Raw genomic sequence first — 23,114 nt, forward strand, 5'->3', positions numbered from 1 at the left:
TACTTTTAATGATTTATAAAATAATATGTGGAAACGGATTTGAACACTTAAGAAAAGTACTATGTAACTCGTATTAAAATCAGGGGGGCAACCCAAAACAAACAAACGAGCCATTAAAATAAGGCAAAACCAGTGTTTACATCTTATTTAGCATTATACAAACACTGAAGCTATAGTAATTTCAAGCTGTAAAACAGCACTACAGAGTTTGCATTGCTGTCAACAATGACTCTCTTATGCTCATCATTCAATTGTGCTTTGTATAGATGTTGCCCAGCTTTCAAAATGCTTGGATGGTTTACAGGCAAAGACCAGTGGAGTGAATAACAATATTCATTTTCCAGACAGGAGCAAAACAAAGTGATTTCTGTCTGGATCGATTTCACAGAACTGTTCAGGGATGTATTTTGTACTTCTGAAGCTTAGCAAGACTGGGCCAGACCACTCACCTCTATTTACTCTTGCAAACATGTTTGTTTTTGAGCCAGTTTCTAAAGCAAAATCATCTCTTTCTAGAATACAATTTGAAAGTAGTAAAATTCCTGTTATATTTCATGATTTCTTTCCATTTGTGTGGAAAGTGGGCTTCTTTAAACAAGCGATTTATAGCACGCTCGTGACTGGCCACTCATGGTAATTTCCCGATCATTTTGATTATTATTATTTATTACATTTTGATGATGTCTTGAGCATCCTGCACATCTCCCGCTCTTTCCCCAAGTTATTCTGTTTTTTAAAAATCCTTGAATATCCCGATTCTTCTGAAATATCTCAGGATTTCCTACTGTATGCAGCCAAAGTTGTGCTGCAAAACACCCACTAGAGGGTGTCATTCCATTCAAGTATTTGAGCAGGGAAGTTTTCAATTACAGACCATGTGGTCTGCCCTCTCCTCCTGTGTAATTTAGCTCATTGCAATTACAGAAGAGAAGCAGGAAGCAAAATGCCAATACGCAAACGCATTTTCCCCTTAACCTAAAGAAGCCCTGTGTCTTAACACTGATGGTCAGAACAATACAAGGGACTTGGGTGGAGAGAACATGACAACCTGTTTCTACTTGCCAGGGTTAACTGAACTGTAGGAAGGGTCGTGATGACATGTTAGGTTTGTGGTTTTATGAATGTGATTTGATTTGGCATGTAAGCCACTTTGGAAGGATTTGTATCCTGAAAGAAAGGATATATTAATTGTAATACATAAATAAATAAGTTATCCCCGTCTCAGACTTCAGATGAGCATGCAACTATGTCAGTGCAAGCGTCAGCTATAACAGAACTTGATTAGGAGTATACAAATAGGTCGTCAGGGAAATCTAACCTACAGACTATTGGCTGTGTGTCCCAGTTGGAATGAACAAGTCCTACTCAAATAAGATTTCAGAACCTAAATTCATTGCTATTATTAAAAATACAAACAGGGTGCTGAACAATTATCAGTTCCCTATCTCCTGAAGCAGGTGTAATATCCAGTAGTGCCCTATTCCAACCTCTAAAACTCCCGGTTTTAGACGTGGGAAGTTATCAGCTTCATTTCACTGATCTACTTAACCACTTACAGTCATCACAAGCATATTACATTTCATCTCCTTCAAAGCAACTGGATGCCTTTGTTTCCAGGCAGGAAGCAGTGTAAACAAGCTTAGGGACAACCCATCATCCTGAATTCAGAATTCATGACAATCCATAATTTAAACAAATCATGGTTTAAACAAGTCAGACTTCACAAGCCAACAACAAAACATGAATTTATCTATGGTTTGTAACCAGTGAACAAACCATGTATTGTTTTGCAGACACAATAACAAGAAAACACACCATAGCTTAGGTTACATATGAACCAGTGATTATGGGGTTTGTTTGTATCCAGAAATCTCTGGTTTACACTGGAGCATTGCTTTATGGCACTTCCTCCCCAAACTAGTGAATGGAGCCAGCCTTCTCTCCCTCCTCCCAATATTTAGCCCAAGGCTTAACCACTGATTGTTAAAATGTCATACCATTTGCTATTGTCCTTTTCTTCAGTAATCAACCCTCCCAAGCTATATCCAGACACAGGCTTGGTAAAATGGGATGACACACACCTCTGAGGGATGAACAAAATGTTTTTCTATGCATGATTGACTTATGCACCTGGGCCTGATTCTGATCTTAATAGTGGCAATTTGGAAGAGGGGATTTAAGCTCCCTCCTCCCAATCTGTTTTCAGCATGAAAGTCCACTCCTCCCCCTACTGGGGAGAGAGTTTTTTAAAAAAGGAAAAATGTCTCCATTGGAATCCAGAACATTTAGTTTAGCCCTGAAGCTTACAGACATGTGCTCTCTATCTCTTGTGTTAAAAAGAAATGTTGGTAATGCTTTTTCGCCATCAAGGGATTTATAACATTCAAGATAAACAATGACTAAATTCTAGGTGATTGACATGTACTATTACCACTGTTTTTTAAAGCACTGGTTAATTGAGAGAAAAATCTTGAATGCAAGTTGAATGACAACTAACCTCTTTCTGTGGCAAGCATACCCCTTAGTAAGCAAATGCTATAGATAAGAAGCTTAGCAAATTTAGAAGCTTAGGAAAAATGCACACCCATCTTTAAGACCCATCTTAAAAACCTCCCTTCTTTGGAGTCTTGATGCCAGAAATGTCCCAAGAGGCAATGAGGATGTTCATTGTCAAATCATGGAATCCACCACATCCATGGAAATTAGTCACTTTTAAAGTGCAAATGAAGCATACAAATTATTGGTGGGCATTCATGAATTGCATGCTTTGTATATATTGGACCATAGAGGTGTGAGACAGAAGCTTGGTGCACCCCAAGTTATGAAGCTTTGAATGCCCTCTGCAAAATGTTGCAATGAAGGACAGGACAGGGCAACAGGAGCCCCTGCTTCTTCTGGATGAACACACAACTTTTTTCTGATGTCCTACATGCCACTCTAAGAGAGAGAAAAATCCTTCTGCCGTTGTGTCAAATCAATGTGAAAAATGTCTCTGGTTAGAAAATGCAGATTATTTTTCTTCCCACCTTCCTTAGAGTCTTGTTTCAAGACAGCTTTAACATAGACAAATCATTTTGGGTGATTTTTAAAAAATTTGGGGTGGGTGGGTTGGTTTTTGTTTTTGTTTTGCAGCTTTCTGAAAATTCTGGTTTACTGCTCTATGTTCTTCTGCTCACTGAACTGGCTCATTCTTTTAACAGAACAAACTGTTCTACATTCAGGCAGGAGCTGGCAGTATTTTAAACAAAAGATTCCCACTTCCACTTCTGACAGCATTCTGCCAAAGACCCAGTGCATTTCTAGTGCCAAGATACAAAAGGTCAGAAGAGGTTAAGTCAGACAACGGGTAACAGCTCCTCTATGTGTCATAGACACCAAAGGAAATGAGTGGTGGGCAAAGCATAAAGACTCCAATTTCTTTTCAGAATCATGAACAAATCCGAACAAGTAAACTGCCACCTGTAGGCCTTAAAGGTCTTTCTTGGAAGACTAGTGTGGTGTAGGAAAGGTAACTTCCTTCCAGTGACAACCAAACTCACTTCTTTCTGGGGTTGGGATGTGCTGGAGAAATTTAAGGGACCAAAAGGTTTTGAAGAGATTGGTTGTGTTTTCCTGTAGGGTCAGGAGATTCTTTACCACTGCTGTGCTTTTATCTCCCACCTGAGCTATTCTCTGTGGTTATCAGCAACAAGGAAACCACACGTCACACCAATTTTACAACAAATGCACTCAGTTTTCAACATGTACAACAAGAAGTATGTTTATCAAAACCCCAAATGAAATCAACCAGGGTTATTGTACCAGTGTAAACTCAGTTCTATAAACTATACTAAAGCTGCAAGCAAGGTTAAAGCTTTAGGCAAAGGACATGTGCTACAGAGTCTGTAATAGTGATAGGTGATGAGCTGCAAAGAGCTCTGGGACATATAGTATCCAAAGCACGTAATGCCAAGTCAACACCCTAGAGAACTACAATGTCCTGGCACCTCGGACATTGATATGGCATCATTCTAGGTGCCAGAAGGGAGGGAGACACACCAAGTCAAAGAACTACTTATGCAGGAAATGACACTCCATGTAAATGAGTGAACTTAAGCAGTTTGGCTTTACGTACCTAGACTAAAACATTCCCTGAAAATGTGTTATGTGGATGGCTTCCCTGCAAAGGTGTCTTTTTTAATAAAGGAAATTTATCAGGTTGGACATGTAAAGTATCTATTTTCTTAATGGATGTATCTTTTTTAAAAGTTTTTTTTTTTAGATTTTTTTACCCCACTATGATTCAGCTCATAAAAGTAATGCGAATTTGTGAGTTGAATGTGCACCAAATGTTTGAATTTACCTGCTAACTTTATCCTCTGGGTAACAAAACAAAAACAACAAAACCTTATTTCAGACCTGAAATCATGCATATTTGCAAATTTGTATTTTTACAAAACTTCCAATTTCTAAAATATGTAGTATTTAGGAGATGTAGTATGACAAGGCTATATGGAATTATGATATCTAAATGCAAAAGTAGGTGTGCTTTAGGGGTAGGCGGGATAAAGAAACTTTGAAGTGGGTTGTAAAGGCTAGTTGTTGGTCAAAAAACAAATTTGATCTCAACTAAATTTTGAAATTAACATTAAAAACAACTCTAGACTCCACGAACGTGGTTCATTTATTTGGCTTGCTCACTATCAAATTATGAGGCCCTCGTTCACTTAGTGTGAAACTTATTTTCTTATGGGATACAAAAATGCAGCTTTTGCAAGTAAATTTAATTGCTCACTGCAGAAATTTCTGTTTTAAATCTGACTCCAAATAATCTAAATGAGAATGAAGTGTAATTTGAGGTCACTAAATTTCATTTATTTATTTATTTATAGTATTTTAACCCTTCTTTCATCCTAAGATATTAGGGCAGTACACAAAAAGTAGGGAAACCAAAATAAGCTTGGAAGAAATACCATAAACATTAAATAACAAAATGACAAAAACAAAAAACAAATCAGAAACATGACACTGTGTTTAGTTTCAGCAGAGAAACTAAACATAAGCCAGCATAACACTTTAAATTACCTGGGCACATAAGCAAATTTTAACCTGCTGCCAAGAGTTGGCACCAATTGAGTTTCAATGGAGAGGACACTCCATAGATGGGACTTCACCAAACCCTCTGCCTAGTTTCCACACAGTGGACAGCACAAAAGCCTGTAAGATAGCTTCCCTAGCAAAGGAACCCAGAGAGTAGGCACTTGCAGCTTAAGCAAGGTTCTCCCTTCCCAGGAGACAACAAGAACAGGAACACAGCCACCAAGATGTGTTAGACAGGTCTGCTGCAAAGAGACAAGAGCAGGCTGACTCACTTCAAATCTCACAAGATTTGTTGTCTTTCACTTTGGGTCCATTTTGGGGCTGTTTCACAGACAGTTATATTTGAAGACACCTTTGCATGTCTTTAAGCAGCAAAATGTTCCACAATTTGTGGATATAAGTCCCCATTGCAAAAGAGTAGCTAAGAAGTGAGCTCTCTGAACAGCTACTGAATGCTCCACCTCTTGCCTTACTGCTCTCCCTCTCCACAACAACAACAGCTTTCTAAAGTACTTCTGATGTCCACCAGCATCTCCACGTTGGGTTCTGCACTCAGTTTAACATACTACATAGGTGTGGGTAGAGCACACAGTTGAAGTCAACTAGAACTGGTTGCCTATAAATACCAGGGACAGCAGGTCAGAGGATTCCCCAAAAGCCTTGAATGGCCATGGGTGATGACAAAGCAACACAGTTGCCATTACAGAAACATCCTTCAGTCCAGGACAATAACCACAGCACCATGGTACATAATTAGTGTTTCAGACCAAGGATGGAATACCAGCAGGTTTTTCCTAGAATAATAATAGTTTTTAGCTTTATTACTGACAGAGTGAGGTTTGGGTGCAGTTGTTTAACTCACAGAACACGGAAACCACTAAACAGCAGTCAAGCAAGTGTGGCCACTTTCTTTGGTTCTTCTGAGGAAGCTGCCTTCTACCAAGTTAGAAGATTGGGGCATGTAACTACTGGCAGTCACTCTCCAAAGTTTCAGAAAGGGCACCTTTCACTGGAGATGCCAGGGACTGAACCTTGGAATTTCAGTATGTACAGCATGGTCTCTACCCACTGAACTATGGCCTAGTTTTTATTTTTTTAAAAAGTGCATGCTCTCACTGGGGTACAGACAAACTCCTCCCTGCAGCAAGGTAGAGATATTAACCTCTCAACCATGACTACCTATTTGGAAAGCAGTACCTCATTCCAGCATAGGATTATTATTTTTTAGGGAAATTTTTAATTCGGATGAGGAGAGGGGAACCAATGTCTTCAGCAATGCAGGTGGCATCTTGGAAAGATATTGTAAACAAGAGAATCATAGCTAATTTGCATAAATGAGCAGTAAACAACTTAATTTGCATAGTTTGCATATACAAAATAAGAGGAAGGGGAAAACAGGTGGAACTTCCAGTGGTGATTCCAGTTACTTCTTCCCTGGAGGTGGGTAGCAGCAGCTAGGGGGACAAGGAGAGCACAGCTTACATCTTCAGCCAGTTAAGGAAGGTTTAGCTTTGGATGCAAGGAAAGGAAAATAGCTGAAGATTCTCTAATTTTATATTGAAATGTAGCCAAAAAAACCTAACAACATATCAATATATATAATAAATGTTTACTTTCTGCAGTGTGTTATTTACATGTAGTGTATATAAGGTTTATATTACTATTTTATGGTGATGGTTTATATATGAAAGAGAAGAGTTAAATAAAAAGCCATCAATACAAAGGCCAATACATACCTGGGAAACTTCAATGTTTCCTTAGTGTATAATTTCCCAACTCGACCTCTTTCCTTTTAGGCATGATGGGATCCCTCTCATCTTGACAGCTGGAATTCAGATTCAGCCCTGGAAATAATAATGTGATTGTTTAGAAATTTACTACCATAGATTCAAAAGGAAGCTCCAACTTTTTCACTTTTATTGTAAAGGGAACCGAAATGTCAAGATTTGCATTTGAAATGAAGCACATCCTTGAAGCTACTACTCCTGCTGCCCCTTGTAATATTCATCCACAACATACTTTGAGGCAAACCAATTGCTTCTTTAGGAAAACTATATTGTCCCCTCCAGGGACTCCAACACTTCAGGTCACATTTTCTATATTTCCAAAAGTACACAATGACTCACACTGGGGCTTTGCTACCACTCCCCCCACCCCACGCCAAAAAAACCCCTTCTTTGCTATTGTTATTTAGTATAACATACAGCTTGAAGAAGTGTCCTAACAAAGTTTTCCAACTTGAAATATAAAAGATATTAGCTGATCAATGGCCCCGTTCAGACAACACACTAAACCATGCTGTTCAACCACAAAATGGTTAAAAGAATGCAATGCATTCCATTAACCATTTTGTGGTTAATTTATTTATTTATTTATTTAATTACATTTATATACCGCCCCACAGCCGAAGCTCTCTGGGCGGTTTACAACATTTTAAAATAGTAAACATTAAAAGTATACAATTTAAAAACACACACACACACACACACACATAAAAACAGTATAAAAACAACAGTATCCATTTAAAAACAACAATTGTGGGGTCCATTAAAAACAAACTTAACGTTGTTAAATGCTGTTAAAAAGCTGTTAAAAAGCTGTTAAAAAGCTGTTAAAAATGCCTGGGAGAAGAGAAAAGTCTTGACCTGGCGCCGAAAAGATAACAATGTTGGCGCCAGGCGAGCCTCATCGGGGAGATCATTCCACAGTCGGGGGGCCACCACTGAAAAGGCCCTCTCCCTTGTTGCCATCCTCCGAGCTTCCCTTGGAGTAGGCACTCGGAGGAGGACCTTAGATGTTGAGCGCAGTGTACGGGTAGGTTCATGTCGGGAGAGGCGTTCCATCAGGTATTGTGGTCCCAAGCCATGTAGGGCTTTATAGGTTAAGACCAGCACCTTGAATTGGGCTCGGAAACATATAGGCAGCCAATGCAAGCGGGCCAGAATCGGTGTTACATGCTCAAACCTCCCTGTTCCAGCTATCAATCTGGCCGCCGCATTTTGCACAAGCTGCAGCTTCCGGACCGTCTTCAAAGGCAGCCCTATGAGAGGGCATTGCAGTAATCTAATTTGGAAGTTACCAGAGTATGGACAACTGAAGCTAGGTTATCCCTGTCCAGATAGGGGCGTAGCTGGGCCACCAACCGAAGTTGGTAGAAAGCACTCCGTGCCACCGAGGCCACCTGAGCCTCAAGTGACAAAGATGGTTCTAGGAGAACCCCCAAGCTACGAACCTGCTCCTTCAGGGGGAGTGCAACCCCATCCAGAACCGGTTGAACACCCCCCATCCGATCAGAGGAACCACCCACCAGCAGCATCTCAGTCTTGTCTGGATTGAGCTTCAGTTTATTAGCCCTCATCCAGTCCATTGTCGCAGCCAAGCACCGGTTCAGCACATCCACAGCCACACCTGATGAGGATGAAAAGGAGCAGTAGAGCTGCGTGTCGTCAGCGTACTGATGACAGCGCACTCCAAAACTCCGGATGACCGCACCCAACGGTTTCATGTACATGTTAAACAGCATGGGGGACAAGACCGATCCCTGCGGAACTCCATACTGAAGAGTCCACGGGGCCGAGCAATGTCCCCCAAGCACCACCTTCTGGAGCCGTCCTGCTAAGTAGGAGCGGAACCACTGCAATGCAGTGCCCCCCACTCCCAACTCAGCCAGACGTTCCAGAAGGATACCATGGTCGATGGTATCGAAAGCCGCTGAGAGATCAAGGAGAATCAACAAAGTCACACTCCCCCTGTCCTTCTCCCGACATAGGTCATCATACAGGGCAACCAAGGCTGTTTCCGTGCCAAAGCCGGGCCTGAAACCCGACTGAAATGGATCCAGATAATCAGTCTCATCCAAGAGTGTCTGGAGCTGGCCCGCCACCACCCGCTCAAGGACCTTGCCCAAGAATGGAACATTTGCTACCGGCCTGTAGTTACTAAGATTTTCCGGGTCCAAGGAAGTTTTCTTCAGGAGTGGTCTCACTACCGCCTCTTTCAGACGGTCTGGGACCACTCCCTCTCGTAGAGAGGCATTAATCACCTCCTTGGCCCAGCCGGCTGTTCCATCCCTACTAGCTTTTATTAGCCAAGAGGGGCAAGGATCCAGTACAGAGGTGGTTGCACGGACCTGTCCAAGCACCTTGTCCACATCCTCGAGCTGTACCAACTGAAACTCATCCAAGATTACAGGACAAGACTGTACTCTGGACACCTCACTAGATTCACCTGCTATAACACTGGAGTCTAAGTCCTGGCGGATGCAAAAGATTTTATTCTGGAAGTGCCTAGCAAATTCATTACAGCGGGCCTCAGATGATTCTACCGTGTCCTTGGGACCAGCATGTAATAGCCCCCGGACAACTCTAAAAAGCTCCGCTGGGCGGCAAATTGAAGATTTAATAGTGGCAGCAAAGTATTGTTTTTTTGCTGCCCTCAGTGCCCCTGAATATGCCTTACTATAGGCACTTACCAATATTTGATTGCATCCACTAGGAGTTCGTCTCCACCTGCCCTCAAGCCTTCTCCTATTTTGTTTCATCGCTCTCAGCTCTGGGGTATACCACGGAGCCGTACGAGCTCTACTCAGGAGAGGGCGCTCGGGAGCAATCCTGTCAACCGCCCGGGTCATTTCTGCATTCCACAGATCAACCAGGGTTTCGACAGGAGAGCCAGCCCTATCAGCCGGAAAACTCCCCAGAGCCCTTTGGAAACCATCCGGATCCATTAGTCTCCGGGGGCGGACCATCTTAATAGGTCCCCCACCCTTGCAGAGGGGAAAAGCTGCTGTAAGTCTAAACCTCAGCAAGCAGTGATCCGACCATGACAAAGGGACTGATGAAAGGTCCCCCACTTCCAGATCACCATCTCCGTGTCCAGTTGTGAAAACCAGGTCAAGAGTGTGCCCCGCTACATGTGTTGGGCCGATGACATGTTGGGACAGTCCCATGGTTGTCATGGAGACCATGAAATCCTGAGCCGCCCCGGATAAGGCACCCTCGGCATGAATGTTGACATCCCCCAGAACCAACAGGTTAAGCAGCATAGTTTAATGTGTTGTCTGAAAGGGGCCAATGTTTTGCTTAATTTCTAATGGACGTATATTTTATAAGCATACTAATTCACTTTAAAGCTTTATGGGGAGGGGTTTCAATGAAAAATCATCCATTCTCTCCCAGACATGGCAGGAGTGTGTGTGTGTGTGTGTTTGCGTGCATGTGTGCATGCTATGCACGTGAAGTATATATAATGTTTATATTATAGTGCATATTTATGTTTATATTATAAAGCTGTGATGGTATATATTATGTGATACACTATCATCATACAACCTAGTCTTTACTCATGTATATTTTGCACCTGTAAATCCCACCACCAGCACTGGCTCCCAGTGTCCCTGGGATAAACATTCCTGAATATTATGATGTTTTGTTACTCCCACCAGCTGTTCCTCCCTCCTGCTTATGCTCTGAAACTCATAGTTCTTGGATCAAGCAGGTCACATAGAGAATCACAAATCTCTCTCTCTCTCTCTCTCTCTCTCTCTCACACACACACACACACACACGACAAGTAACTGCAGAAGCAAATTCTCTGTTCTAGAGTAGGGCCTGGGACTGCAATGCACTGATCAGAATGTTGCTTGTCCTGCTGTAACAAGTTCTGGGTAATAAATTCTGGGTAATAAGTTCTGTGGCCCACCAGGAATTCCTGACTCTAGTAAACTGCATCTCACCACCACCACCCATGCAGTTTAAATACACCCCACAATGCCACACATGTTCTTTAAATCACATTATATTTAACCAGGAAATATCTGAAATATCAGGAAATATCTGAAATTGCCAGCATCCCTCCAGACAGAAAATATATAGCCTTCTTTGTATGTTTAAAAAGCCAAGTGTATTGTTCAAGCCTTTGTAAATTATACACACAATCACAGTTTTCAGTTTCTGATTCAATATATTCTTGATAAATGGGCTTTTATGCTGAAATAGTTCTGTTTTTCTTTTCTGCTACAATTACCAAAGCAGTTAGTCTGCTGCAGCAAAAACAATCAAGAGTCTTGTAGCAACTTAAAGATAAACAAATGTAATATGGCATAAACTTTCATGGGCTACATAATCCACTTCATCAGATGCATGAAGTGTTATTGACAGTTTCAGAGAGATATAGTACATGTGGTTGGGGTGGGGGTGGGTTACTGTAAACAGTAAATGCAGAAAATACTGAGAGTAACTATCACGTTAACAGTGGCCATTCACAAAACAGTGGTTAGAAATATGAAATGAAAAGTTGAACGTTCAAATTAAAAAAACTCAACAAAAAAAAAATGAATAAGCATGAATTACTCAAATACTAATCAGTTGCAGCCCATCTCATTTCCTTGCTAAAGGGCCTAAATACCACAATCAACTACCCAGGAAATTGTTTACAGGATCTATCACACAACCACAGAACCAATGCTATTATAACCCATGGCTATATATAAATGTGCAGCTTTACTTTCCATTATATGCTTCCTTTCCTCTTTCAAAAATTAATTCTATCTGTTCAGAAACGATAAACGGTTAAACCAGCTTCTTCTTTTAAAAGTCTGAGGCTAAACTTAAAAATAAGCATACAACCAAATGCAAAACTCTTTCTGACAATGGAATGTGCAAAACACAGAACAAACCTTCACAATATTTCTTGCAGTAGCTCATTTACTGACATTCATTCATTCATTCATTCAGAGTTGTTTCCTAACAAGTTAGCTTACAATTCCAAACAGTAGAAATTAGAAAATCTACATCACTAGAATCCAATGCCAGTCCAAAACAGCAGTTCATGCTAAAGAGGGAATAGGGAGAAACAAACAAATGTGGGTGGAGCACAGCTCAGTGGTAGAGAGCATGTTTTATATGCAGAAGGTCCCAGTTTCAGTACCTGGCATTTCCAGTTAAAAGGATCTCAAGCAACAGGTGATGCGAAAAACCTCTGTCTATGACCCTGGAAAGTCACTGCAGATAATGCTGTGCTAAACAAACCAACAGTCTGATTTAAGGCAGTTGCTTGTATTCTGGAAAATGACTAGGCCAAAAAATGTGAGCTAAAAGATTTGACATTTGTATGTGAGAAAATGTTACAGAAAAAAACTCTACTATAAGTTCTTTCTTCCATGACTGTCCTCAATTATTTTGCCCTTGATCTGCTGCTGCTTTGGGAAGAAGGAAGGAAAGAGAGGACATACCCCACACTAGGGATGGGTGAGAAATTTGTTTGATATTCATTTCATTGAAGTCATTCAGATTGGGGGCCATCACTATTTGTGGTAGTGAGTTCCATCATTTAACTATGCACTGTGTGAAGAAGTACTTCCTTTTATTTGTCCTGAATCTCCCACCAATCAGCTTCATGGGATGACCCCATTGGGTTCTAGTATTTTGAGAGAGGGAGAAACATATCTCCCTATCCACATTCTCCACACCATGCATAATTTTGTACACCTCTATCATGTCTCCCCTCAGCCTCTTCTTCTCCAAGCTAAACTTGTCATATGATAGATCTTAATTTGCTCTCCCTTAGTAGCTAGCGGTTTACACAGACTTTGGAATGAAGAACCTCAGAATTCACATTGTACACCAAGGACCCTTGCAGGAAATGAGAGATGCTTAGTTATGTCACTAAGGGCACACGTCCAGACAATGGCTTCCCACGCTACTGGTTATGTGCCAAAGTGCACAACTGCAGGACATGCTGTGAGTAGAAACAGAGTGTGGGAAGTGGCTCAGGAAAGTAGGTACCTTTCCCCAGGGGAGGAAACCTTTGCACTCACCAAAAGAAGCTACGGCACACAGATTGTGTAGTACATGCCACCCTGTCAGCCACATGAACAACAGAGAACCAGCATGACCTGAATCAGCCAAGTTTGGCCTGGATTGCAGTAATGACATGTACTCAAACAATGCACTGAATCCCCAAATATGGAGCTGTCTGGGTCTGCTCTCTAGAGATCAATACATGCTATTATTGATGCTAGAAACTGTGAACTTACACTAACATTTCCCACAGCAAACATATAAAGTGGCTACATACCTCTGTGCAACCCTGAGCTATTCAGGCCCCCATCTATATGACAACAGGGTTGCTCCTCATTAAATATAAACCTGAATTTTCATTGATTCGAATCTAGGTAAAGAGTGTCATACTGCAGCAGCAACAGCGATTTATTTCCTGAATTTTTTTATAGTGCAGTTATAAATGCGCATATATGATGGCATGATGCTACGGAGTAGAGACTATGGAAGCTATAAATTTCATATGCGGAGCTCCACAGATTCATATAACAGACAAACCGGGAGTGGGGTGGGTGGGGAAGGAATGAGGCAGCAGAATCAGAGAATTCAAACTAAAAACGGCGCAAACGAACGAGGCAACCGATAGGTGGGAAATCGGCCAACCACACTGTCCTGCCCTCCAAGCTCCACCCTCATGTCAAAATGCAGTTTAACTTCCCCAAAGACACATAACCATAGCATGGTGCAAACTCGGACATGATCTAAAAGTCGCGGTAAATCACAAATGCTAATATGCACATTATCACATTAAAAACCCAGCGCTCCGGCGAATGGATGGCTGGAGTCATGTGTCCTGAAACGCGAATATGCACATTTAAGTCAGCGTAAACAAGCCATATAGACAAGCCCCAGGATTCCAAGAGGCATAAACACTACTGTTTAAAGATGTGCACACATGTTTGTTGCACGAAACACTGGTGTAACCCTAGCATTTCCCCCAGCAATCAAAACATATAGTGCTGCTGTTGTTAGACTCAGCGGATTTCAGTGACATTCAGTGGGGCCAAATCTATGTTTATATCATAATTATTCTTAATATAAATATTATGATTCTACTCTTTTGATGCTACAATAATTGCCAATAAGATTAATTTCAGAAACAGCTTACTAAACTGGGTAGTGATGAAAGTGGAGAGTGGGAGGACAGAAGCCAGTAAACTAATACATTGTGTAGTTCTCTGGAAACTTCTGTAAAACTCTAACGGAACACTGAAGGAACAAAAAGAATATAAGAGGATTCAGACAAACAAGTGTGACACAGTTAGCAAGTTAAAAGGCTAGTGCATAGGTCAAGATACTAGACAGTAAACATGCATATCAAGCTAATTAATTGTTAGAATATATAAATGTTAATAAAAATGAAGTTTCTCTCATGCACACAGCACTCCCCCCTATTTAAATCCAGTACTACCACCCTTACACAATTGCTGGAAAATTCAGCAAAATGGAGGTATGGAAGCAGCGGGTTTCATTAAGGCTACAGCTATTTTCACATTCACTTACTGATCTAATGTAGTATGTTTCTAAGCATTTATGCCATGTCCCCTGGTTGCCCAAATCCATTCAATACAGCACAATGGGCAAAAAGAGGCTGCTTATGCTACATGGGGGGGGGGGGGAGAAACACTTCTTCAGAAATGTGTTTCAACAGCTTACAGAATTACTCAGTCTTTACTCTTAGAAAACAAAATGTTCTCAAACATTGGACCTCTGCAGAGAGTGCATCGATACCATGGTTCCTGTGTTTTCCCCCACCTGGGAAGTCACTTTCACAATATTTAACTCTCATGCTCAAGATTCCAATACTGTTCGGTAACTATAACAGCAGAATGTTGTTTGTGATGTCACAGCAAGCTCTACGAAGGCAAATTTTCCAGACTGCAGCTGTACTCAAATGGCTTCATTATTCTCAAGGCACCCAAGCTCAAATTTCTGTATTAACTCACAGATAAGGACAGGATACATTAGAAAGTTGGGCTCCACAATACTGCAGAAACTCCTTTATACTTGAATCTAATATTCACAAGTTGTTGGTTTTTGGGGTTTTTTAAAAAAAAAAATTGGCTACGAAAAGTTACATTGTTTTTCTCGGTGGTTAAAATTTCAACATCCTTTGGAAGGAACCCAGCATTAAACGACCAAGACCTTGACCCACCAGTGACCAAGAATTTGCCAGGAAAAATTTAATGTGTAATGAGAGAGTAAGCAAAAAATGCTGAGCCAATGGCTTTTACTTTGAAAAGCCTTCATAAAAATTCTGCTACAGTATACTATGCCCTGCATTTTTTCCTAGGCTGTTTATTGTTAATTCTTGTAATGCTAGAGGGGCAATTAGACTAGAGGCCTCTAGCCAAAGATCTGGCTGGTTATTTCAAACTAGCATGTGATTCCGCAGTTCTCTTCTCTGCCCATTCTCTCCTGCCTCCATGACTCCTCCTCCCAGCTTTCAGTTCATCTCATTCCTCTGAACCACTTCCTCTCTGAAGTCCCAACCCCTGCTTTCGCATCCACTTACCCATCACATTTCCCTTGACATGCTGCCTTCTCAGGCGCTAGGCTCCTGCTATCTTAGGCTCCTGCTCCGCCTAACCTCTGATTCCTAGATCCTCCCAGCCTGGTCTGCCTCTCTACAATCAGAGCTACAATCAGACTGTGGAAATTCTAAACAATTGTGCATGTTTTAGTCCATTATGAAGCTGATTGGTTGGAGATTCAGGACAAATAAAAGGAAGTACGTCTTCACACAGTGCATAAACTACAGAATTCACCACCGCAAGATGTGGTGATGGGGAACATGGGTGGTAGGGTGCTGTTGCACCCATGTCCTGCTTGTGGATCCCTGGTCAAAAGCTGGTTGGCCACAGTGTGAACAGAGTGTTAGACTAGATGGATCCAGCATGGCTCTTCTTACGTTCTTAAATCTACAGACATTTGCATATGTCAAGAAATACTTTTGTAAGCTGCCATGAGAGCCTTTTTTGGCTGAATGGCGGCATAAAAATGCCTAAATAAATAAAATAAATAAAATATGGGTATAACAATTTACTTTGTTTCTGGATGATACACACAAGTGTCATAGCACAGTATCATCTTAGAAGAGGTATTCCTTCTTATGTGAGGAAGAAAAAAAGGCATAATGCAGGTTTCCCCCACCACCAACACACGTTGAAGAGTACAGCTCTCATCCCAATGGCCAAGCTGGCTTGGAATGATGAGAACTGCTGTCCAACACATCTGAAAATTACCAGGTCGAGCAGGGCTTTTTTTAAAAAAGATGGTGCTTGCCATCTGCAGTTTTTACAAGCATCAGCTTTATGAAAAATATTTCCTCTTTCAACAACATTCCAATTAACGGGACCATCTTTTTAGCTGATATTACCACTTCCTTTTTAGAAAACAACATATAAAAGTCAAGTTTTTAGATAATAATAACTTTGGAATATGCAGTGTTAAGATGCCAACACTCTATAAGATAAGCTGAAACAAGGAACCCCTTTTCATGAAAACTTTCAATCCACCCGCTCACTTTGCATACACTACAAAAAAGGGAATGCCTGGCTTGGTAATCTTCAGCCTTCTCCAAGCGCCCTCCAGATGAGCTGGACTACAACTCCTAGCATTTTATATAGCCACACATCTGGGGGGGACACCAGCTGGGAAAGACTGTTTGAGGGGATCAGGTTAGAACCAAACTAAAAACATGCAAGAACTGGTCATTAAAATATGGGGGGGGCATCAGAAGGATTATTTATTTACATATTTATTGCATTTATATCCCACCTTTTTACCTCCAAGGAACCCAAGGAGGTGTACACAATCCTCCTCCCTCTCTATTTTATCCTCACGACAACAACCCTGTGAGGTAGGTTGGGCTGAGAGTCTGTGACTGGCCTAAAGTCACCCAATGGGTTTCCATGGCTGAGTGAGGCCTAGAACTCAGATCTCCTAATTCCCAGTCCAACACTTTAGCCACTAAACCACACTGGCTCTCAAATGATATACTGGCTGTTTTCTTTCATTTATAGCCTCTTCCTCTCCATTTTAGCCTCACAACAACCCTGTGAGGTAGGTTAAACTGAGAGTCAATGACCAGTCCAAAGTCACCCAATGAGCTTCATGGCCAAGTGGGGATTTGGATCCAGGTCTCCCCAGTCCCAGTTCAGCACTCAAACCACTACACCACACTAGCCATGGATCAACTCTAAGCAGCTTGCTTTCAATGTGTTTCCACTTTGAATCAAACACATACCTTTCTCTTCTGACTGTACATATCAAGGTGGAAACATAATACTTTTGCAAGTTTCTGTATCTAAAAACTATGCAGCAAAAACTTTTACAGTGCACAGAAAACACACTCCCATCACAAAGGAGGTTTTTTAAGTCTGTATACATTTACTGTACATCTACAGTTGCATTGGAAGGATTAAAAGAAACATTTTTACATGAAATTGGCAAGTTAGAATGTGATACTATAACAATATATATTTTAAACAATGCTACTTTGACACAAGATAGAAATCTGGAGAATTTTTCCCCAACAGCCAAATATATTCCAGCCTGCTTTCTTGATCTCTGAAAGCTTTTTGGTTTTGAAAACAGAGCCAGCTACTCAAATCCCAGCCTGCCCTCAGCAGTATTTTTTAATCAATTCCCCCCCCCCTCCCCAGCTAGGCTCTGAAACTGGAAGTAAACCCAACAGGAGGGTGAAGAGGCATCTGCAGGGAGAATAAGGAGGTACAGGTGGAGGTAAAGAGCCCTTCCCTCTAGCTGCCTTATTTTCCCCTCCAAATGCCCTATATCTGCATTCTTGGCAAACACTAGTTTAGAAACACACCTTTGCAGAGATTATGTCCAGTTCCACCCTTTGGTTACTATTGGTTAGGAACATCTTGTTTCTTAGCTTACATGGAGGCCAATGGTTAGGGAAGGAAAGGTCAGTTCATATACACAGCAGCTTAAGTGAGTCACATTCTTTCTGTCTCAGAATTTACGTATTCTTTGTTCGCAGTGGGAAATGTAATCACTTTGCCTTCCCCTTAAACTTTTGCTCCTTCTAGTGTAGCAGAAAACTTGACCTGGATTTGATCTTTAAAACTCCAGACTTAAACTATTTTGCCTGGCAAAGAAGTGGACATTTCTTCTCTTCTCAGAAATATACAGGCCTGCTGGAAAAAAGCAAGAACTCTGGGACAATTTTCCATTTTTAAAATAATTCCTAAATGGAAAAAAAATGGAAGATTTGGGGAAAATGTGAAAAGGAAGCAGTTTGAAATATTTTATCGTAAAGAAGTAAAGTACTGATGCTTTTAAACCTGTGGTTTAAATTCCCTCCAAATTTGTTTTCTGGGGAGGAGAGGAAAAACATTTTTTTCTCCATGGTTTCAAAACATTTAGAAACTTTGTTCCATAATCCTGCCCCCTCCAAGAGATTTTTCCAGAATGTTTGCACCCAATGGTGTAATTAGACAAGCACTTGGCAATTTTCATCACTATAAAATGTTACCACAAAACAAAATACCATATTGTGCCAATAAAAACTGGGGGAAATTGGAGCGGGCGGGCAACACAAATCCAGTTGACATAAAGCAAATTTGTGTTTACTTGGATCCAAGAGAGACATTTCTGTTGTAAAAGGCATAATATATCAACACACATTTGCATAGATAACTTTGTACTATTGTATCATAGGTTTTGCGTAAACCTTCCCCAGAAAATGTGAATCGTCATTAAACCTCATTCCCCACCCACCCCAATGAACTTTTAATTCCAGGATCATTTCTCATCAAATCATTCCCCCAAGGAAAACAATCTGCAAATGAGTTATACGTGACTCTACACACAATTCAGATAAGGCAGAGAGGATGCACTTTTAAATCAAGTAAAATATAATAAAATAAAGAGCTACCTGGAATAACTGTGTCTAACTTCCAAGATAAAAGATCTATAAATCTTTTTTGCTTTGCTCTAAAGGCTATGACCCTTTGAAGCCTGACAAGTTAGTACAACAAGCAGAATCTGTCATGTGAATCTCCCTCCCAAAAGAAGATCCGCAGGCCCATCACTGGCTTCTATGTGACGTTGCTCTCACCGGTTAAGCAATGATTGACTTGCTGGTATATTGTCGATTTTGCCTTCAATGCTCATCTGATGGCTCTGTTACAATTGCTTGCAGATTTTATCAGGTTATTTGTTTATTCTTATTACATTTATATCCCACTTTTTTCCTCCTGCAAGGAAGCTAAGATAGCTTACATGGTCAACCTCCTCCTCTCCATTTTTATCCTCGCAACAACCCTGTGAGATAGGTTAGACTAAGAGTCAATGACTGGCTCAAATAAACAGCCAGTGTGCTTCATGGCCAAGTGAGGACTAGAACCCAGATCTCCTGAGTCCCAACCCAACACTCTAAGCAACACGCTACAGTGGTAGCTATTTCATTTCTGGAGCCTCCTTGCGAATCTGGCACACAGACTGGTGGGATGTAAAATATAAAGCAACATGGAATGTGGGGCAGAGGAAGCATGAATCAACTCTGGCAAAATGTCTTTCCAGCTTTTGGACAATAAGTGTGCTTTTATTGTCCTATATGTTGCACACAGATCACAACTCTTCTCCTCAGGTGGAATCCCCTACACTAAAGTATTCACATTGGCTGTCTGGCTCTAGATCAGTTTCTGACTCCCCATAAAAAACAACACTATATATTTTCCAGCTATGGATAGAGGAACATTTTTATTTGATCTAGAAACCTAAGCAACTGTAAATAATTACAGGCTTGTTACCAAAGGTGTTTGGGTTTCATGCAAGAGTGGCTACAGAAAGTGAAGGAGACTTTGCAGACAAGGCAGTTCATGGTTCTCAAACAGCTGACTTCTTATTTTGTTAATAAGAAATAGCTAGCTTGTTTACTCCCCTCAGTTGATCTTTCTTGACCACTAATATAGAAGTGTTTTAGCTCTCCTCCTCCTGGCTTTTTACTAATTTTAGAGAGCAATAGGTTTGGTCACCTGCTTCAAACTGGAATCTATCACCCGACATACACAACCAGACAGCCAGAGCTGAATTAGCTGTGCAAACACACTGACCACAGCTATTACCTTTGGTTTATCTCTTATTCCTAACCCTCATAGCGGCCATTCCTTGTGAGAACAACAGTTGAGGTGTTTTTTGTAGGCATGACCCACTTAGCTCCCATGACATTTCCGAAGAACAAACCAGGTGTCCTATTTGGTCACACCTTCAGTAGTTCAAGGTCAATTTATTCCACCTCCAAAGAAACAGACCTATATTTCTTCAAAGTTAATATACACCAAAGGTGTAGGTGTAGAATCTTGGGCATGGGGCCAAATTTGGCCCTCCCAGGATCATAGTCTGGGGATACCCAAATTTGGCCCTCTGAGATTCCCAAAACGGCTCTTCCCCCGACCCTTGTCCCACCCGCTTTCCTTCCAACCACCAAGTGTGCTGTAGTTTCCTGGCTTTTGTGCAGTCCCCGCCCCCTCATTGTAAAAAGTTGGAATGCCTCTCCTAGGCTTAGTTATTGGCAGTAAAAGCTTTAAGCTAAAATAAGGTGATCTTTTTTTGGCACTTCGTCCCTTTTTGCCTTTGGCCGTATCCACCACTGAAATGCAGCCCCCAAGAGGCAACTTGGCAGCACAAATCAGCTCTGGCAAAATGTGTGCTACTCAAGATCTTTCTCAAGATCTTGGGCTGAAAAAGATTCTGCAACCTCCTATTATACCATACCCATACTTAATAAATTAATTTTTGAAGCCCCAAAACAAGTCTTCCCCACTACAAATTTAATAATAATGTTCAAGACGCTGTGATTTGTTTGTTGTTTCTATATTTGAAAGGCAAACTATGACACAGAGAGAGAGAGATTGGTACTTTGTGTATTGAGGCAGTTCGTGATTGCTTCTGGGAGGTAGAGAGGGAAGGTAGTAGAACCTAATTATCCAACACAGTTCTCTCAAGAACAATTTGGTTTAGCTTTATAGTCCACGACAAATAGCAGGTAGCAGATATAAGCAGGTACAAGAAGATACAAGTGTTCACATTTGGTGAAGTGTCTAGTTTTATATCAGAGCCCATTGAAATTAATTGTGCCACCCACAACTTCAGAACTGCTTATTCACCAGGAGAAAACAAACAGCAGACTGTAACAAACTTTCCTAGTAGTTGGTTACAAATACTCGTTATCTTGCAAAGAAATATACTTCAGATCAACTAGACTAAATAAAATATTGTATCTTTGGCTTATATTTCTTACCACAGTTGGTGTAGTCAGAGAACCCACATCCTGTACTTCACGTTACTGTTTTGCGAGTAAAATTAATAAGTATTGCTCTAACTCATAACATTTAACATATGGGCTGCAACAATCCACATTTCAGTTGCGTACACGGGAAGCAACACCTCGCTCAGATCACTCTTTTTTCCTGGCAATGTTAGGGAATGTTTCGCATATGTGAAGTCCATTTTCTGCACAGACTACTTCCCATCAATATGGAGCACCTGTTTGCACAGATCTCTCTGAGTACACCACCACAGGGAGATGATAGCAACGATGAACCCTGGGGCCTCCAATGTGGTAGATGTAGACACTTTCCAGCACCATCTTCATTTCTAAGAATGCCTCTGGACCCCAGAGACATTCTTCGAAAATAAAAATGGTGGGTGGCTGCAGTCACTTTTGAAGTGTTTCCAGCCATCCAGGGAAAAATGGGTAAGTTGTGGGGTGAAGGTGGATGGGCTCATCCTGGAGAGCTAAACCGAGTGATGGGGAGGAGGGGAGTTACCTGAGCTGCGTGCATGTTTTGCTATGTGTGTGTGTAGGGTGGGGGGTTTACTAGAGATGCATGTGTGTGGTGTGTATCTATGAGCATCATGAGTCTGAAATAGGTATTTTCTTGTGCTTTGTGGTGGCAAATATGTGACTAGCATTTGAGGGTCAGATAATATCTCTGCCTTGTACTCAATTTCTTGGCCTAGTTACTTATTTCTCAGCAACATCAATTTGACTTCTGTGAAATGGGTGTTGGACCAGATAACTGTGGGTTCAAAACTGGTTTTATGGTTTTGGAGCTCAGATTCCCACCTCTGCCTTGTACTTAGGTTCCTGGCCAACTTACTTTTCTCATAATCTCACCATTTGCCTTTTAGGTAATGAGTGTTTTGTGACTGGCCAAGCCCACCATGGCAGCTATTTTAGGAATAGGCAAGCTTCCCCAATGGCAGTCATCTTGTGAGAATCACAACACTCTCTCAAAATTCCAAACTTGCCCACTAACTAAAAAGTTTGATGACCCCTAAACTATCCAATTCAGACAGCACTGTTAGTTTGGTGCTATAATGAATTGGGCCCCCTCTTCTTGCCATGAAAACAGAGGTGTCCAACTGTGGCTTGCAACATAATTTCTCCTTATCTCTAATTATATGAATTTTCCAAAATCATATTACCTTGTCGAGGCAGTATATATCACCTGCACAACCAACTTACTTTGGAAGCATTTCCCAAGACAAGTATCTTCCTGGCTTTCTCTCCACCATGGGGACATTCCCAGTAGCAAAAAAACAGAAACACATACCATAGAAATATGTTTAAGACTGCATATGCTGCCTTATACTGAGGCAGAGTATTGGTCCATCTAGTTCACTACTGTCTACACTGACTGGCGGTGGATGTCCAGGGTTTCAGGTAAAGCTCTTTGGCAGGACTACTGAGAGATACCTGGGATTTCTTCATATAAAACATGGTCTCTACTGCTAAGCTTAGAGCCCCCCTTCACAAGTCCATATCAAGCAATCAGAGAAGGGAATAGACCTGACAAACATAGGGAGTAGCAGGATAGGTAATATCAATAAAATGTATTCGTAACACTGGTATACTTATTTGGTGCAAAATGAATATTCATTCTGGTGAGAGAACAGTCTATCAGGAAAACTGCGACTACCGCCACAAGAATGCAGGTTACTACCAACATAAATGTTAATGCTACATTCATTCATCAAAAAGAAGTACAGAATTTGATTTTAGCAAGAAATTTGTGGATAGCTGTTGGCATATGCTCTCCAAATCCCACTTAATTATTTGAAAATAATGTCAGTAGCATCTGTCAGCAACAGAACTAACTATGGTAATGAATCTGAAATATCAGAATTAAAGTTTTGAACATAATGCATACAAGTTTCTAG

The 23,114-nt window shown here is 41.1% G+C and overlaps 1 protein-coding gene across 1 annotated transcript in view; it reads right to left on the reverse strand.

Annotated features, from left to right (window-relative positions):
• Window positions 1–6,923, reverse strand: part of ZHX3 (zinc fingers and homeoboxes 3) — a 29,438-nt gene extending 22,515 nt beyond the window's left edge. Inside the window, exon 1 of the mRNA XM_063145553.1 lies at window positions 6,816–6,923. The gene's annotated coding sequence lies outside the window, so the exon portion shown is untranslated. The remainder of the gene's footprint in view (window positions 1–6,815) is intronic.
• Between the last annotated feature and the right edge of the window lie 16,191 nt (window positions 6,924–23,114).

The sequence above is a fragment of the Elgaria multicarinata genome, chromosome 1, assembly GCF_023053635.1.
Source record: "Elgaria multicarinata webbii isolate HBS135686 ecotype San Diego chromosome 1, rElgMul1.1.pri, whole genome shotgun sequence".
Classification (NCBI taxonomy): Eukaryota; Metazoa; Chordata; class Lepidosauria; order Squamata; family Anguidae; genus Elgaria; species Elgaria multicarinata.